Source organism: Cucurbita moschata, unplaced genomic scaffold, assembly GCF_002738365.1.
Source record: "Cucurbita moschata cultivar Rifu unplaced genomic scaffold, Cmos_1.0 Cmo_Scf00150, whole genome shotgun sequence".
Classification (NCBI taxonomy): Eukaryota; Viridiplantae; Streptophyta; class Magnoliopsida; order Cucurbitales; family Cucurbitaceae; genus Cucurbita; species Cucurbita moschata.
This window is the reverse complement of record NW_019268666.1, coordinates 34,876-40,357: the sequence shown is the minus strand read 5'-3', so window position 1 is coordinate 40,357 and position 5,482 is coordinate 34,876.

Sequence of the window (5,482 nt, the reverse complement as noted above, 5' to 3'; positions counted from 1 at the left end):
GGATGGTCACGGTAGATGCTTTGATTCAAATTAGAGTGGCATTTCTGTAATTATCCATTCTTCCAGGGGTATTTTGGTAATTTGCCACTTTTTAAATATTTTATTATTATTTTTCTCAAAAAAATCCATAATTTTTCTAAAAATTTCTCTTCCTTTTTTTATCATTTTCCCCTTTTTTTGAATCTTGAGATTCCTTCTAGATAAGGAATTACAAATCCGGAAAGATTCTTGATAATTGATAAAATGACTTTTTTGCCCTTTTGATTTACTTTTTTCTTTCAAATCCTTTTCGAAAGGCCTTTAACTCCTTGAAATCACTTGTTAGGGTACACGAGTGACTTGACTAAGTACTTTGTTCTTGCTTAATCCTTTAATTCTTTCCTTTGGGTCTTTCCGAGTGACTTATTCTTATGGGAGATAATTTCCTTCATTTTTGGGTGTTACATATACATACTCGTTACAAACACAAAATAAGAAGTAGACTCAAAAGAAGAACAAAAAATACTAGATTAAAAACAGAGGTGTTAGTCCATGGCCCACACTCCAAAGGCCGCTCTCATCCATGACCAACTCTTAGTTACTTGAAAAAAAATGATAAACATGGAGTGAGTAGAACTTAGTAAGTAGCATACTAGTAGGTTCTTAATCGCCACCTTAAGCTAGGATGTTACTTCTTGTTATGTTTTCAGGATCTTATACTAATCTTGAAAACCTTCCCCTAGAATAACCTTCAATTTTCTCCCCATGAACACAATTTTCTCCCCATCTCTCTTTTTTTTAAACATCTTTGAAAGTTAAAGAGTAGTTTTGAAGTTTTTTTCTTTTTTTTTTTTTTGAAAATTCAACCGTTTTTTTTTTAAAAAAAAATTATGAGTATTTTTTTTAGATAAAGTACAAAGTTCAATGGTATTGTTATTAATTTAGATTATAATTAAAAAAAATACAAATTTTTGTGGATTAAGTTAATATTAATTTTATTAAAATACATAACACCACATCAAAATTAATTTATTCGGACTAAAATTAAAACTAAAAAATCAATTTATTTTAAACTAAAAAATTAATTTATTTTAAAACTAAAAAGTATTTAAGGATTTTATTTCTTAGACCTATCTTTCTAAATTATGGATTTTATTTCTCTATACTTAAAGCACAAAATTGAAGTTGTTAGTTAGTCAATTATAATATTTGACAGGCTAGTTTTTAAACTACTTTAAATGGGCGTAAAGAAAGCATGGGAATAACTTAGTGTCACTAATCTGACACGTGTTGAGCATGTACTGAACACTTGTTAATACAATGGATACATTACAAATTTATAATCCATCGTATCAGACACTTGACTTTGAATATATTTTGAGAGTGAAACGTACATTAAGCTTTTTTGAAGTATACAAATATATAAACTTATTTAAATGAATTTATCTCTAATATAAAATTGATAATTTTTTTGAAATAATTCTTTTTAATTAACGTATCATTGTCACATCAGTGTTCAAGTTTTTTAAGAATGACATGTTACTGTTACGAACAGAAAAAGAAAACTGTAAAGATCCTAAGAATTGGGAGAAATCTCTCATCCAATTGAAGAACGACTAAATCAAATCTAATTCAAATAACTAGATCAAATCTAATCCAAATAACTCAATCAAATCTAATCCTAACAATCCCTCCCTTAAATTTAACACGAATAGTAATCAGTTTATATCTACGACTTCATACAAAACTTCCACTAGGTAACTACATCAATTCTCATGTGCCATTTCTGTTTATTTCTCCAGATTCATGGCTTGCCTCCATTTCTCACTCTTCAATGCTTCTTAAAAGTTTACAAAGTTTGCAGGTTCAATAGGGGTAAACATGGCTGAGCTTCATCATCTTCTTTACAAAAAAACTTCTCCTATTGCATAGTTTCTCATCCAGACTGGTGGTCTCTTATTCCTCGCCTTATTCGAGCTAGGAGAGCTTGCTTCAGCCAAAGAGCAATATAAATTATTTTTCTCTGCAGTATTTCATCTGCTGCTTCTGTATCATTATTTTCATCTGACGCTTCTATATCATTATTTTCATCTACCGCTTCTATATCATTATTTTCATCTGCCGCTTCTATATCGTTATTTTAATTTGCAGCTTATATATCATAGAGTCTGTAAGCTTTTGACTATTCACTAACTCTGAGCAAAACATAACTCAAACTCTTATCATCTAGCCTAGTTCTCTGAGCTGTCTCCTCTTTTTGTCTCTGAATCAACTGGAGCTCACAATATTGTTCTTCTTCCTTCGGCTGCAGCTCCAGAACTAATCATCGCTGTGCTTTTTCTACCCTTCTTCTATTCTCTTCCATCATTTTATCTAGCTCTTCTCTCTCTTTTCGTGCTTGTTCTTCTTTTTGTCTTGTAGCAGTAAGAGCGGCTTCTTTCTCTTTCTCAAGCCTTTCTTCAACTTCTTCTGAATTAATTAGTTCTTCCATCCTCCTAGCTGCATCTTCTTCTAACTTCTTCAACTCTGCTTCACGCCTTTTCTTCTCTTCTTCCTCTTTCTTAAGCTTCTCTATGGAATGATTCCGATCAGTGGATGCACAACTAGGACTGGAACTGAAGGATTTGGGGAAAGGAGATAACGAGGAAGACTTACTTCTGCGTTGGCGGCTGAAGGAACTTGAACGGCTGCTTCAACTGGAATGGGTAGTGGAATGATAGGGGGAAGGACTTGGGTCCCTTCTGCTTCTCTGACTATGGCGATAAGAATTGGAGCGGTGAGTTTATGACAGAGACCTTGAACCACTTCTCCCCATAAGTTTCAATTGAGTTTGAGTGGCTGCTACAGGCTGAGATATAGCATGCAATACAAACATTCGATTCAAAGACATCTTTGTCTCCATGATTAAGTCTCTCTCAGGATGAAACACCTTGCATGTTCCATTTTGAAACAAAAAGGTAACCTCTTTGCTTGCAATTTACCACTACTCAACAAATTGTTCCTCAGGTCTGGCACATAGAACACTCCACTATGGCCTTGTTGAAGGTTTGTCTTCCTCGTCCCCTTCCTCTGCCTCTAAAGCTTCCACGACCTTCACTCCTTCCTCCAGCAGACTGCACAAGTGGACTCTCTATCGACATACTTTTATTATGACACACTTAGAAGATTGTTGCTTCTGGGAGAAATCTCTCATCCAATTGAAAAATGACTAAATCAAATCTAATTCAAATAATTACTAGTAGCTAATTCAAATAATTACTAGTAGCTTTCTTTACTTAAATAAGTCCTCTCAAATAACTACTAGTAGCTTTCTTTACTTAAATAAGTCCTCTCTCTATGTGCTTGTTAGATTGTAGCAGTATAACTACTAGTATTTGATCCCCGTACCTCTTCGCATGCTAATCGAGCGCTCTACCATCTAAGCTACATCCCCTCAATTTTTGCATCACAAAACCCTAAATTTCCCGTCATCTTTAATAGTGAAAATGAAGAAATATTGCTACCCAACATGTCATGAATAGGGAAAAATTGAAAAGAAATAATATATTTAATAATAAATAGTTTTATTTTTGGAGATGCAGGGTATCGATTCCCGTACCTCTCGCATGCAAAGCAAGCACTCTACCATCTGAGCTACATCCCCATGATATTTACATTATAAAACCCTAAATGTCCCATCATCAATAATAGTGAAAATAAAAAAATATCAAAATATTAATAACAAATAGTTTGGTTTGGTGATGCGGGGCATCGATAATTGTGAAAATGAAAAAATATAATAACAAATTAAATACTTTATTTTGGAGAGGCGGGTTATCAATCCCCGTACAACTCGCATGCAAAGCGAGCGCTCTACCATCTAAGCTATATCTCTACAATTTTTACGTCACGAAACCCTAAGCGTCTCGTCATGAATAATAGTGAAAAAATAGTAATAACGAATAGTTTCTTTTGGAGATGCGAGGTATCGATCCCCGTATCTCTCCCATGCTACATTCCCACTCCCATGCTACATTCCCACGATTTTACATAAAAAAACTCTGAACTTCCCATCATCAATGATATGAAAATGAAAAACTATCCCCGCTCATTATGTCGTAAATAAGGAAAAATTTAAAAGAACTAATATACTTAGTAATTGTTTCCTTTGTTGATGCATGGTATCGATCCAGTACTTCTCACATGGGATGCAAATGCTCAACCATCTAAGCTATATCCTCAAGATTCTTACATCACAAAATCCTAAACATCTCGTCATCAACAATAGTGAAAATAAAAAAATAACGCTATTCATTATGTCATAAATAAGGAAAAATTGAATAGAAATAAAATAGTAATAACGAATAGTTTCTTTTGGACGTATGGGGTAGCGATCCGATCCTCGTACCTCTCACATACTAAGCAAGCAATCTACCATCTAAGCTACATTCCCACAATACTTATATCAGAAAACCCTAAATGTCCCGTCATCAAGTGAAAATGAAAAAATATCTCCGCTAATTATGTCATAAATAAGGAAAGGTTGAATAGAAGTAAAATATTAATAACAAATAGTTTCTTTTGGAGATGCGGGATATCCCCTTACCTCTCGCATGCTAAATGAGCTCTACCATCTAAGCTACATCCCTACAATTCTTGCATCATAAAACCCGAAATTTTCCATCATAAGCTACATCCCCACAATTGTTGCATCATAAAACCCTAAATTTCCAATCATAAGCTACATCCCCACAATTGTTGCATCATAAAACCCTAAATTTTCCATCGTCAATAATATTGAAAATGAAGAAAATCTAGAGATGCAGGGTATCGATCCCCATACCTCTCGCATGCAAAGCGAGTGCTCTACCATCTAAGCTATATCCCCAAAATTCTTATGTCACAAAGCCCTAAACATTTCGTCATCAGTAATAGTGAAAATGAAAAACTATCCCGGCTCATTATGTCCTAAATAAGAAAAAATTGAAAAAAAATAATATATTTAGTAATCGATTCAATCGGAGATTCAAGGTATTGATCCCCGTACTTTCCACATGGAAAATGAACGCTCTACCATTTGAACTACATCCCTACAATTCTTACATCAAAAAACCCTAAATGTTCCTTCATCAATAATTGTGAAAATGAAAAAGTATCTCTGCATATTATGTCATAAATAAGGAAATATTGAATAGAAATAAAATATTAATAATAAATAGTTTCTTTTGGAGATGCGAGGTATCGATCCTCGTACCTCTCGCATGCTAAGCGAAGCTACATCCCCACAATTCTTGCATCACAAAACCCTAATTTTTTCATCATCAATAATAGTGAAAATGAAGAAATATCACTACTTAACCTGTCATGAATAAGGAAAAATTGAAAAGAAATAATTTTCAATAATATATTTAATAACATAGTTTTATTTTGGAGATGCGTGGTATCTATCCCCGTACCTCTCGCATACAAAGCAAGCGGTCTACCATTTGAGTTACATCCCCACGATTCTTATGTTACAAAATCC